The sequence below is a fragment of the Schistocerca piceifrons genome, chromosome 4 (assembly GCF_021461385.2).
Source record: "Schistocerca piceifrons isolate TAMUIC-IGC-003096 chromosome 4, iqSchPice1.1, whole genome shotgun sequence".
Taxonomy (NCBI): domain Eukaryota; kingdom Metazoa; phylum Arthropoda; class Insecta; order Orthoptera; family Acrididae; genus Schistocerca; species Schistocerca piceifrons.
Window position 1 is genome coordinate 711,229,871 of NC_060141.1, and position 15,064 is coordinate 711,244,934.

Consider the following 15,064-nt stretch of genomic DNA (forward strand, 5'->3'; position numbering starts at 1 on the left):
TAACAAACACACAGCCATCACTGACACCGGAGCAGACCCAGCTTTCATCAGATAACACAACAGACCTCCACCCAGCCCTCCAAAGAGCTCGCGCTTGATACCACTCAAGTCGCAGATGGCGGTGGTTTGAGGGTTGGTGGAATGCGCTCTACAGTGCATCCAGCACGGAGCTGTCTTTGAAGAAACCGATTTGTAACAGTTCGTTGTGTCGCTGTGGTGCCACCTGCTGCTCACATTTCTGCTGCAGATGCTGTACGATACCCAAAGCCAATACCAAACACAATGGTCTTTCCTCTCCATAGTGCAACGTAGCCTCCCGGAGCCCGGTCTTCCTGCCACCGTACATTCTCGTGAACACCACTGGCAGTAATAGTGTACGGTGGCTACATTCCTGCCAAGTTTATCTCCAGTATCGCAGAAAGAACATCTAGCGTCTCGTAGCCCTGTTACATGGTCTCGTACAAACTCAGTGGCGTGTTGATAATAGCGTCTTTGTAGCCTTAAATGCATTCTTGTCTAACATCAGTTCACCATGTCCAATCTCAAAGGTAACTGTGGTGTCTTCTGTAATCGTCCAGCGCCGTGACATGTGCTGGTGTTTCCAAGTACAGTGCCGCGAAACTTTCACGCTGGACGCCAGAGACACTATACACAAGCGACATTTATTCATAGAGTAAATATCTCTGGAGTGAGCATTGCGTTCTGCGCATGTTGTCAACATTAAACCAGGATTGTCACGTGTTTTCGGGACTTCGCTGTGCGTGTGTGCTTTCCCCAGAGTTTGAAGTTTATAATATCAAGAGTTTTTGTTATATTTTCACCGTTTGTTGATAGTGTAATAGCGATGGTGAATTACTGTTGTTGCTACGGATGCAAAGAAAAATATGTGAAAGGAGGGATAGTAACTTTTCCTGGGTACTATGTTTAAAATTTTCGGGACGCATTATAATTGAGGCTTGATTCTGTAGACCTATTTTTCTACGATTTTATGACTATATAATAGATATTACAGCTCGTACAAAAGCTTACAAACAATCGCTTCCTCTCGTAAATTAGCCAGTGGAACAGGAAAGGGAATGATTAGTTGTTTCAGCAAATACTATCCTCCATGCATTTATCAGTGACTTGTCGATTATGTATATAGATTTGAAAGATGGGAGACAGATAATTTCAATAGAGTGGGAGTCTGTAATTGTCTTCATATAATATGTGTGTCCAAACCTTTTTGTGTTCTATAAAGTTACAGTAGGAGACCATGTGAAGTGTGTCTAGGACATGGAGAATGATTATGTGTGATTTATATTTTAGTTTCCCGAAGGATGAACAACGAGTAAAGATCTGGCTCCAGAAAATGATGAGAAGTAATTTTGTCCTCACAAAATATTCCAAAGTATGTTCAAAACACTTTGAAGAAGAATGTTTAAACAGAGAAAAATTTGGACGTGTGTGGCCGAAGGTAGGTGCTATACCAACTATTTTTAATTTTCCACAGCACCTACTACCAATTTCTGCGATCAGCTTAAATACATTTTCTGCACAAATCAAATAAAAAACACAATAGTGTAGCTAATCAAAGTACACATTCATCTTCTTTGGTGTATTTTGCCTTCAACTTTATTTTCTTCAACATTTGATTAAGAGGTGTAAAATATTAGTAAACATGTCCCCAAACTCTTTCATTTGTGTCATTTTCCACTTCCCTTAATGGTGTTATATGGGTTGACTGTTACATGACCGACTGTATTTGCTTTACAGTACATTTATTCTCGGATCGCCTTTTTTCCCCCTTCTTACTCAGTCTACTATTTATTTAATAAATTGGGAGCAAGTACGTAAAATGCGTTAAATAAAACTTCAAAGTGCCACCAGTAAGAAAAATTGTGCTTTAGGTCGCAAAAAAAAGAAAATAAATACGCAGAAATAGTAGAAAAAAGGACGAATTAGCAGGGATATAATCGCTAATGTGTGGCAAATTCGGCGTGTTTCGGACACTTGCAAAAGTACTAGCGTACTCTCAAGTCGTTTTGCAAGACTATAAATGCAAAAACGTCAGGCTCTGTAATTCTATGAAGTGCCGTATCATACCGAAAACTACCAAAAATCGAGTGCATCTGATCTGTGACACCTATCGCAAAGAAGCAGAATGCAATATCACTTGACTTAAAAATTATGTAGCTGGTTTATTCCCGGTATTAATTGGATACAGTTAAAATGTCTGCGCAACATATATAAATAATCTACGACACGTACGAAAAGAATCCGTCTGTACTAGGGATGTACTGACATTCGAAATATACGGGGTGCTTTACGGACAAACACACGATGTCCCGAGATCACGTGACCAGGCCGGCAATGTATGTTGACAACACAAAATCTGTTCTGCGCATGTGAATGCTCACTCCAGAGATATTTACTCTAAGCATTTATTCTGTGATTTACTCTTTCATTGTTGATTTCTGTTCCACGTTGTACTCCTTGACGTATAAAGCGTGAATCCAAGTGTTAGATATGGAATAATTTGATTGCAGTTCAAAAAATGGCTCTAAGCACTACGGGACTTAACATCTTAGGTCATCAGTCCCCTAGAACTTAGAACTACTTAAACCTAACTAACCTAAGGACATCACACGCATCCATGCCCGAGGCAGGATTCTAACCTGCGACCGTAGCGGTAGGGCGGTTCCAGACTGAATCGCCTAGAACCGCTCGGCCACCGCGGCCGGCTTGATTGCAGTGTATTATTGTTTGTTCTGCCCGCAGGCCTTCGTTAATAAATTGTTACATCAAGCTGAGTCAAACTTACTTCCCTCATTCAGCCTACAAGCACACGCAGATGTTAAATCGTCGATCGCGGTAATTCATACCGGTAACGACAGTAACTATCGATCCTGACCGTTACAGCGTGTGTTTAAAGCAAACCACATTTGCATCCTCATAGTAGTGCCACAAGCGCTACTCGTATGCGACTGGAACGAAATTACAATAGATGTCATCTTGCAGATGTAGAAATGCGCCTACCAACTTTTGTTTATGTCGCACAACTCCTTGGTGTTGCGATTTTTTTTCCGTCAGTGTAAGATACGGCAGCACACACGATGGACGAAGTCTCACGTCATTGGCTTTCTTCTGAACAGATTTTGAACATAAAACAAAGGGATCTGAGTAACTGCCTTTAGAGCATGGGTCTCAAATTTCAGCTTGCGGGCCGCATGCATAGAGTAAATATCTCTGGAGTGAGCATTCACATGCACAGAACAAATTTTATGTTGTCAACATACATTGCCGGCCTGGTCACGTGATCTCGGGACATCGTGTGTTTGTCCGTATAGCACCCCGTATATTTCGAATGTCAGTACATCCCTAGTACAGACGAATTCTTTTCGTACGTGTCGTGGATTATTTATATATGTTGCGCAGACATTTTATCTGTATCCAATTGATACCGGGAATAAACCAGCTACGCAATTTTTAATGGCAAGTGATATTGCATTCTGCTTCTTTGCGATAGGTGTCACAGTTCAGATGCACTCGATTTTTGGTAGTTTTCGGTATGATACGGCACTTCATAGAATTACAGAGCCTGACGTTTTTGCATTTATAGTCTTGCAAAACGACTTGAGAGTACGCTAGTACTTTTGCAAGTGTCCGAAACACGCCGAATTTGCCACACATTAGCGATTATATCCCTGCTAATTCGTCCTTTTTTTCTCCTATTTCTACGTATTTATTTTCTTTTTTTTGCGACCTAAAGCACAATTTTTCTTACTGGTGACACTTTGAAGTGTTTATTTAACGCATTTTACGTACCCGCTCCCAGTTTATTAAATAAATAGTAGACTGAGTAAGAAGGGGGAAAAAAGGCGATCCGAGAATAAATGTACTGTAAAGCAAATACAGTCGGTCATGTAACAGTCAACCCATATAACACCATTAAGGGAAGTGGAAAATGACACAAATGAAAGAGTTTGGGGACATGTTTACTAATATTTTACACCTCTTAATCAAATGTTGAAGAAAATAAATTGAAGGCAAAATACACCAAAGAAGATGAATGTGTACTTTGATTAGCTACACTATTGTGTTTTTTATTTGATTTGTGCAGAAAATGTATTTAAGCTGATCGCAGAAATTGGTAGTAGGTGCTGTGAAAAATTAAAAATAGTTGGTATAGCATCTACCTTCGACCACACACGTCCAAATTTTTCTCTGTCTAAACATTCTTCTTCAAAGTGTTTTGAACATACTTTGGAATATTTTGTGAGGACAAAATTACTTCTCATCATTTTCTGGAGCCAGATCTTTACTCATTGTTCATCCTTCGGGAAACTAAAATATAAATCACACATAATCATTCTCCATGTCCTAGACACACTTCACATGGTCTCCTACTGTAACTTTATAGAACACAAAAAGGTTTGGACACACATATTATATGAAGACAATTACAGACTCCCACTCTATTGAAATTATCTGTCTCCCATCTTTCAAATCTATATACATAATCGACAAGTCACTGATAAATGCATGGAGGATAGTATTTGCTGAAACAACTAATCATTCCCTTTCCTGTTCCACTGGCTAATTTACGAGAGGAAGCGATTGTTTGTAAGCTTTTGTACGAGCTGTAATATCTATTATATAGTCATAAAATCGTAGAAAAATAGGTCTACAGAATCAAGCCTCAATTATAATGCGTCTCGAAAATTTTAAACATAGTACCCAGGAAAAGTTACTATCCCTCCTTTCACATATTTTTCTTTGCATCCGTAGCAACAACAGTAATTCACCATCGCTATTACACTATCAACAAACGGTGAAAATATAACAAAAACTCTTGATATTATAAACTTCAAACTCTGGGGAAAGCACACACGCACAGCGAAGTCCCGAAAACACGTGACAATCCTGGTTTAATGTTGACAACATGCGCAGAACGCAATGCTCACTCCAGAGATATTTACTCTATGGCCGCATGTGGCAGACTATGAATATCTTTGGGGCCCGCTCGTGCGTTTGGTGGCTAACGATGTTCCTTTTTATTTTTGTAATCGGATAGCTTTTCAGACATCTTGTGGATTTACTCTTTCGGTATTCACTGCGCAAAGAACAAATGAATCCCACAGTTTCCTTCGTCACAGCATTGGAAGCATAGCAGAAGAAGGCGTATTGCAGTGCTACTAACAATAACGCAAGCTGCACCTAAAACTAATATTTTGTTCAATTAATGTGCAATATGTATTAACTGATTCTTTCGTCACTTCTTGGTAGAATAACATAAAAATAAATAGAAAGTACAATACCGTGCATATTCTACAGTGGAGGCTGAAAACCTAACAGTTGTTGTTTACTAAAAAAGTAAAAATGAAGTAAACCCGTGATACGTGGCAGCTGTATGTCATCAGAGTTGGTAAACATTCGCAAGTTTTACTTGCAGTGACTTTATTATGGGACATCTAATTACTCCTCACACGTAATGTTTCTGGAAAACATGGAACCTGATCAAACTTTTCATTATCTTCAGACACACTAGCGGAAAGAATTGCTAATTCATTAACAATTTAAACATGCAGACCAAAGCAAAATCATCTAGCCTCGATGTCTTCTTCATTGCCTGTAACGAGAGTGTAGATGAATTATATTTGCTTATTCGTGCTAGCGACACGGATTGTAATATTTATGGGAAGTTTTTTGACCTATTACGAGTGTAAAATAATAACGATGGACAAGATATATTTATCTGTGTTTTTTATTGTCTGCAAAAATACAGTTTACCTATAACGAAGGACAGGATATATTTAACTGTGTTTTTTATTGTCTGCAAAAATACAGTTCACCTATGTCAAAATTAAATCTTGTAGCTACAGAAGGAGCTGCTTTGATCACAGGAAAAAACATGGTTTTGCCCCACACCTTACAGAATTAATGTTATTGTCGAACTAAGATCAGTCACACTAATTGTATGCACAGCATTATACGTCAAGCAAAATATGTGCTGACATGTCTCAAAAAATAATTAATTTCACTAAATGGTGAGGATTAGATCAGCGACATTTTTCTGGCTTCATAAGAGAATCAGAAAGCTAATTTTTTATTTGTCTTACTATAACGACATAGCTTTTTCATCATGCTCCAAGACCGTTAAGCAGCAACTGGATTTAAAAATGTCAATTCTTAATAAGCAAAAATTGAAACAGAAGCCTAATGTAAGGTTCAAGATGTGTTCTTCATTATTGATATAATAAAACTCTTACACTATTACTGAGCGAGGTAGCGCAGTGGTTAACACACTGGACTCGCATTCGGGAGGACGACGGTTCAATCCCGTCTCTGGCCATCCTGATTTAGGTTTTCTGTGATTTCCCTAAATCGCTTCAGGCAAATGCCAGGATGGTTCCTTTGAAAGGGCACGGCCGATTTCCTTCCCCATCCTTCCCTCACCCGAGCTTGCGCTCCATCTCTAATGACCTCGTTGTCGACGGGATGTTAAACACTAATGTCCTCCTCCTCTTACACTAATTAAATTTAAAACTGCAAAGAAATGTTCAGACCATTATGTGAAAGCAAGCTAAGGCATTCAAAGGTAATCTAGTTCTTTGGGGAAAGTACCATATTTCAGGAATGAAGATTTGATGCACGATCCACCATGAAATATGAACGGATCATGTTGAAGTGAATCTGTTTTTCATCTGACATATGCAGGGAAAAATTGCAAACCCAAGAACTGAATTAGTAAAAATGTATGCACATTTTTTTAGCTTTCTTCAGTTTTTTCAGTTAGTACTGAATCAATTCTTATCAAATGCAAGTGGAAGTAACTCAGATCCCGTGTGATTGTGATTTGAAGACAGAGTTAAGTGAAATTAGGTGTGCCTGCATTTTACAAATTATTATCTGCCAGATTTGAAAATAAGAGAAAGTACACATAGGACACAATATTCACGAGTAGCTGTTCAGGGCAGGTTCTGACGCAAATTGCTGAGTCAGCTCCTTTGTCACATCACACTTGACCTTTTTGATATCATTTCCAGTGTCAGGTAACACAAATGAACAACTTATATTCAAGGTCACCCAGAGGAACCCCTGTCCCACCCCATCCCACCTGACAAGGATCCCGGTGCCGGGTTACACTTGACCTTGAGAGGGAGTATCGTGTTACAGCTGAGACAACTGACAAAGTATGTTGAAGGTCAAACCCCACTCCTCCCCTCCCCTGCCCAGCACATATATGTGGTACATTCAAGATCAGGATGTAGCTTGGTACCAGGTGGTTATAATTAAAGTGCAGCTACTCACAGAAGTCCATTATGGGCTGCAGTTGCATAGCAGCAAAACTCAGTAGATGTGCTAAAGAATGAATGAATGAACAAATGATTGAATGAATGAATGAATCAATCAAAGAATGCGAAGCTGATATGCTGGAAAAAATCAGTTGCGATTTTGGTTAGCAGATGCAAATCTGGCGCTGTAAAGCATCTCGTTGACATATCCAGTTTTCATATTGAACAGATTGTGTAAGCAACCATTAATAATAAAATCAACATTATAACTTTCTCATTAGTTTGACCTTTCCTCCCCATGACCTGTTTCTGATCCATTACATATAGAAACATTTCTGCAAGTCTTTCTTGCATTCATAGCTCCAGATTTGCACACTTGGTGTCCAAAATTTAGAACTAAATTTGTCCAGCATAAATCAGTTACTCATTAACTCGTTAGAATATCTACCAAGCTTTGCTGCTGTACGATAATTACAGCCCACACTACACCTCTGTGAATAGTTGCAGTTTAATATATGCATCTGGTATCTCACCCACAAATGTAAGGCGATAAAATTGGCAGGAAAATGGTCAGCCCTGGACCAATGGCACTTAAGTCCCCCCCCCCCCCCGCCCCCACGCCTCCAGCTTTTATAATTAGAGCAGTTGAATGGGTGGCTTCATTCTTTCGCTATGAGCAGTAGGGAGAAGTCTGTCATGTTTGTTATTAACAAAAACAATTATTCACACTCTCTTGAGTTCGATTGTGATAAAGGGTTATAAAGTAATAACAATCTTTAACAAATTCACTTGAGATTTATCAGTAACAATTTGCAATACAGTTGGTAATGGTTTTATTGTTAAATTTTTTTGGTTTGTTTACAATCCTTACAGTGTCTTCCAAATTTAATTTTTCACAGTAAATTATTTTTTTTACTTTAAAGATGACTATATGTACTATCAGGTACAGAGAATATACAGAGATTCTACTTAACTAAAACTAGAAACAAGAAGAAAGACCTGTCTACTACGTTTCCCATTTAATCATTTAATGATTACTTTATTATGTAGACAGACATGTGGAGGACCAGATCTCTCGAAGGGGAGAGGACTGTTGTGCCACTGTTCCACTAGGTGAAGTGAGCGACTGTTGCGATCTCTTCAGCGTGGTGATGTCTGAAGGAGCGTTTCACAAGACACCAACTATCTGTCCTGGAGCAAGAAAACGAATCAGTAAGCTGACATTGCAAAAGTCGCCCAGACTTATGAAAGGAGAAGTTATGACACATTACACCATTTACAGGGTTCCTAAAGGTGTTGACATGACGGCAAAGCTGTATCAAATGATGTAAAGATTGTCCAACCGCTACACCTGGCATCTCCTATCTGTTGTGAGTTACAGACCAGGTGGCTGCCTGCCAGGCTTGCGTATGTACTGAGCAATTCAGGCAGACACTAGGCAATCATCGCGAGCCATTAGACATGAGAGAAAGCCCCTGATGGTCGTAGTGAGATGAGTCAAAAAGCTACCATACCCAGACTCTTTATTTGCTATCCGCAGGCTGGGCCTCTGCGAAGTCTGAATGCCGCCGACTTCACCTCTCCACTGATGGGCCACCGGTTGGATGACTGGCACCTGCTGCTGGTCGCCTTTCTGGTAGATGCCCAGCGATCACTACCTGAGAGGGCAAACATTGTCGTTGTTCATCACACTGTGTGGGCACAACGCCACTGTCATCGTTCATACCAGAGTTTGCAGATTGATACTGCCTGTACTGATATGCTTCAAGCGAAGCAGCATAATCAGGTCAGCTACCATGGCCACCCTTCCTGTACACCACTGGCTGCCACCTGTTATCCCATGTCAGCATCTCTTCTACCTTTCCACCAGTGACCACCATCTCCTGAAGGAACACGCCATGCGCTGTTGGTTCAACGAGCCTCTAATGACACCAGTACACTTATCCACCTGTGGCCAGCCTACGTCATAGAGGTCATTAGCTGCCTCTCTAGTACCATCAACCCTGTTGTACTTGTTATGACATCAAGAGATTATTCAACCAGCACTGTTTCCATAATACATGATTGTCTTACACCTATCACCACACAACTGCAGCCATGCTGAGGATAGAGAATTGCAGACATGCTGACCTATCACAACGAACCTCACCATCTACTTAGCGGCTACATACAGATACTATTGTTCCCGCTGTTGCCTAGGTATTGATGGTTGTATATTGAACACTTTTGGTATGGGCAACTACCCTCAGTTGTACACTATGTGATCGAAAGTGTATGGACACCTGGATGCAAATGGCAAGTTCGACCGAGCGAGGTGGCGCAGTGGTTACCACACTGGACTCGCATTTGGGAGGACGACTGTTCAATCCAGTCTCCAGCCATCCTGATTTAGGTTTTACGTGATTTCCCTAAATAGTTTCAGGCAAATGCCGGGATGGTTCCTTTGAAATGGCACGGCCGATTTCCTTCCCCATCCTTCCCTAACCCGAGCTTGTGCTCCGTCTCTAATGACCTCATTGTCGACGGGACGTTAAACACTAACCTCCTCCTCCACTTACAAGTTCGTGGCGCCCTCCATCGGTAATGGTGGAATTCAGTATGGTGTTTGCCCACCCTTAGCCTTGATGACAGCCTCCACTCTCGCAGGCATACGTTCAATCAGGTGCTGGAAGGTTTCTTGTGGAATGGCAGCCCATTCTTCACACAGTTCTGCACTGAGGAGAGGTATCGATGTCGGTCGGCGAGGCCTGGCACGAAGTCGGCGTTCCAAAATATCCCAAAGGTCTTCTATACGATTCAGGTCAGGAATCTGTGCATGCCAGTCCATTACAGGGATGTTATTGTCGTGTAACCACTCCGCCACAGGCCGTGCATTATGAACAGGTGCTCCATCGTGTTGAAACATGCAGTCGCCATCCCCGAATTTCTCTTCAACAGTGGGAAGCAAGATGGTGCTTAAAACACCAATGCTGTGATAGTGCCACGTTCAATCGTCCAATGTTTACGCTCCTTACACCAAGCGAGGCGTCGTTTGGCATTTAGCGGCGTGATGTGTGGCTTATGAGCAGCCGCTAGACCATGAAAACCAAATTTTCTCACCTCCCGCCTAACTGTCATAGCACCTGCAATGGGTCCTGATGTAGTTTGGAATTCCTGTGTGACACCCAATCACTTGACCACGTTCGAAGTCCGTGAGTTCCGCAGAGCGCCCCATTCTGCTCTCTCACGATGTCTAATGGCTACTAAGGTGGCCGGCCGGAGTGGCCGAGCAGTTCTAGGCGCTACAGCCTGGAACTGCGTGACCGCTGCGGTCGCAGGTTCGAATCCTGCCTCAGGCATGGATGTGTGTTATGTCCTTAGCTTAGTTAGATTTAAGTAGTTCTACGTTCTAGGGGACTGATGACCTCAGAAGTTAAGTCCCATAGTGCTCAGAGCCATTTGAACCATTTTTTTTTTTGAAAAAGTATGTTTTTTGGGGTATCCGGATACTTTTGATCACGTAGTGTATCATACAGACGCTTTAACGTGGCAGTTTTAGTGGAGATGTTTTGAACTACGGTTGCACTGAGATAAATGTAAAGATCAGGCCTGAACTACTTGATTTACGAATATGTCAGCCGCAGCAAGAAATTCCGCGGTAACCATTACCAAATGCTTCGAGTGCCCCGCTTTGCAGGCGGTTGTGCGTTGCTCATTGTATTCATATCTTTCCTTATTTTGAATTGAGTGAAGAGACTAATCTTGACCCCTCACGGGATTCGAGTGCAACTTTCATGGTACCAACAGGCATTTCATTGTGTAGATCATGTTAGTCTCTCAGAAAAATAAGTTTTATGGAATTTATAACTTAACAAACAACTGGTTTGAATCATACTTAACAAACACAACGCACAAAATTGTGCACAGTAATTCAAAACAATGTTAGAAGGGGAGAAAATATTAAATGTCGGGGAGAATTCACGGAGGGAATCTCGCAAGGTTCAGTTCTGATTCCACTCCTATTTCTTATACACTCATGTTGAGGAAAAAAGAACACCTTGAGACAGGACGTTCATGTTCACAGGGCATGTACATTAGAATGTTCTGTAGAAATGATTATCATCTGACTCACCTCAGTTCAGCATGTGTCCTGTTGCCTAGCAGGCACAGGATCCTCTATGGTCCCTGATAACTTGTTCTCTGCATGATGATATCGACGTGTATAAGGCGCGAATCCCCCCCCCCCTCCCCATGACCCATGGACCTTGCCGTTGGTGGGGAGGCTTGTGTGCCTCAACGATACACATAGCCGTGCCGTAGGTGAAACCACAACGGAGGGGTATCTGTTGAGAGGCCAGACAAACATGTGGTTCCTGAAGAGGGGCATCAGCCTTTTCAGTAGTTGCAGGGGCAACAGTCTGGATGATTGACTGATCTGGCCTTGTAACACTAACCAAAATGGCATTGCTGTTCTGGTACTGCAAACCGCTGAAAGCAAGGGGAAACTACATCCGTAATTTTTCCTGAGGGCATGCAGCTTTACTGTATGATTAAATTATGATGGCGTCCAATTGGGTAAAATATTCCGGAGGTAAAATAGTCCCCCATTCGGAGCTCTGGGCGGGGACTACTCAAGAGGACGTCGTTATCAAGAGAAAGAATACTGGCGTTCTACGGATCGGAGCGTGGAACGTCAGATCCCTTAATCGGGCAGGTAGGTTAGAAAATTTAAAAAGGGAATTGGATAGGTTAAAGTTAGATATAGTGGGAATTAGTGAAGTTCGGTGGCAGGATGAGCAAGACTTTTGGTCAGGTGAATACAGAGTTATAAATACAAAATCAAATAGGTGTAATGCAGGAGTGGGTTTAATAATGAATAAAAAAATAGGAGTACGGGTAAGCTACTACAAACAGCATAGTGAACGCATTATTGTGGCCAAGATAGACACGAAGCCCACGCCTACTACAGTAGTACAAGTTTATATGCGAACTAGCTCTGCAGATGACGAAGAATTTGATGAAATGTATGATGAGATAAAAGAAACTATTCAGGTAGTGAAGGGAGACGAAAATTTAATAGTCATGGGTGACTGAAATTCGAGAGTAGGAAAAGGGAGAGAAGGAAACATAGTAGATGAATATGATACTGCGTGAAGAGTTCGACAGAGCACTGAAAGACCTGAGTCGAAACAAGGCCCCCGGAGTAGGCAACATTCCATTAGAACTACTGACAGCCTTGAGAGAGCCAATCCTGACAAAACTCTACCATCTGGTGAGCAAGATGTATGAGACAGGCGAAGTACCCTCAGACTTCAAGAAGAATATAATAATTCCAATCCCAAAGAAAGCAGGTGTTGACAGATGTGAAAATTACCGAACTTTCAATTTAATAAGTCACAGCTGCAAAATACTAACGCGAATTCTTTACAGACGAATGGAAAAACTGATAGAAGCTGACCTCAGAGAAGATCAGTTTGGATTCCGTAGAAATGTTGGAACACGTGAGGCAATACTGACCTACGACTTATCTTAGAAGAAACATTAAGGAAAGGCAAACCACGTTTCTAGCATTTGTAGACTTAGAGAAAGCTTTTGACAATGTTGATTGAAATACTCTCTTTCAAATTCTGAAGGTGGCAAGGGCAAAATACAGGGAGCGAAAGGCTATTTACAATTTGTACAGAAAGCAGATGGCAGTTGTAAGAGTCAAGGGACATAAAAGGGAAGCAGTGGTTGGGAAGGGTGAGAGACAGGGTTGCAGCCTATCCCCGATGTTATTCAATCTGTATATTGAGCAAGCAATAAAGGAAACAAAAGAAAAGTTCGGAGTAGGTATTAAAATCCATGGAGAAGAAATAAAAACTTTGAGGTTCGCCGATGACATTGTAATTCTGTCAGAGACATCAAAGGACTTGGAAGAGCAGCTGAACGGAATGGACAGTGGCTTGAAAGGAGGGTATAAGATGAACATCAACCAAAGCAAAACGAGGATAATGGAATGTAGTCGAGTTAAGTCGGGTGATGCTGAGGGAATTAGATTAGGAAATGAGACACTTAAAGAAGTAAAGGAGTTTTATTATTTGGGGAGCAAAATAACTGATGATGGTCGAAGTAGAGAGGATGTAAAATGTAGACTGGCAATGGCAAGGAAAGCGTTTCTGAAGAAATGTTGGAACACGTGAGGCAATACTGACCTACGACTTATCTTAGAAGAAACATTAAGGAAAGGCAAACCACGTTTCTAGCATTTGTAGACTTAGAGAAAGCTTTTGACAATGTTGATTGAAATACTCTCTTTCAAATTCTGAAGGTGGCAAGGGCAAAATACAGGGAGCGAAAGGCTATTTACAATTTGTACAGAAAGCAGATGGCAGTTGTAAGAGTCAATGGACGTAAAAGGGAAACAGTGGTTGGGAAGGGTGAGAGACAGGGTTGCAGCCTATCCCCGATGTTATTCAATCTGTATATTGAGCAAGCAATAAAGGAAACAAAAGAAAAGTTCGGAGTAGGTATTAAAATCCATGGAGAAGAAATAAAAACTTTGAGGTTCACCGATGACATTGTAATTCTGTCAGAGACAGCAAAGGACTTGGAAGAGCAGCTGAACGGAATGGACAGTGGCTTGAAAGGAGGGTATAAGATGAACATCAACCAAAGCAAAACGAGGATAATGGAATGTAGTCGAGTTAAGTCGGGTGATGCTGAGGGAATTAGATTAGGAAATGAGACACTTAAAGAAGTAAAGGAGTTTTATTATTTGGGGAGCAAAATAACTGATGATGGTCGAAGTAGAGAGGATGTAAAATGTAGACTGGCAATGGCAAGGAAAGCGTTTCTGAAGAAGAAAGATTTGTTAACATCGAGTATAGATTTAAATGTCAGGAAGTCGTTTCTGAAGGTATTTGTATGGAGTGTAGTCATGTATGGAAGTGAAACGTGGACTATAAATAGTTTAGACAAGAAGAGAATAGAAGCTTTCGAAATGTGGTGCTACAGAAGAATGCTGAAGATAAGGTGGGTAGATCACGTAACTAATGAGGAGGTATTGAATAGAATTGGGGAGAAGAGGAGCCTGTGGCACAACTTGACTAGAAGAAGGGATCGGTTGGTAGGACATGTTCTGAGACATCGTGGGATCACCAGTTTAGTGTTGGAGGGCAGCGTGGAGGGTAAAAATCGTAGAGGGAGACAAAGAGATGAATACACTAAGCAGATTCAGAAGGATGTAGGCTGCAGTAGGTACTGGGAGATGAAGAAGCTTGCACTCTATAGTGCTGTGGAATGTGGAAAAAACCGCAAATTGGCGTTCATAAGAAGAAGAACAACACCAAGAATGCAACAGGAGCATAATATGTAAGAAATTGTCCACGCAACCTGCCACTGATGATGCCTTGCAGAAAACAAAGGCGAAACGCGTACGGCAGTAAAATTGTGTTTTATTCAGTTGCTGTCAGACGGTCCATAAGTAAAAATTATCAATATACCGTAATATTACACGCAACTGAGGAAGACAGGACTACAAAAGTTGAAAATATCTTAGTCTCTCTCTCTCTCGTACTGTCTCATCAATGCATAGCAATCTTATTACATGATACATCATAATACACATAAACACAAACACAAACAAGGTACCACTCATGCCCCACCCTTCAACTACTAGTACATCAGTTAACGGTTCCACTAGTCACAGCCACGTCATTCAACTTTTTACGGCGATAAACGCCGGAAACACTCTCCATAAATTAGTTAAATTTTAACGCTGCGTCCCAGTGTTCCGCCAGTTCTCGGAAGATGGCCTTAGCCGAAAT

At 41.3% G+C, this 15,064-nt stretch overlaps 1 protein-coding gene across 1 annotated transcript in view; it reads left to right on the forward strand.

Annotated features, from left to right (window-relative positions):
• LOC124796125 (odorant receptor Or2-like) overlaps positions 1 to 15,064 on the forward strand; it is a 74,464-nt gene that overhangs the window by 45,064 nt on the left and 14,336 nt on the right. The window lies entirely within an intron of this gene.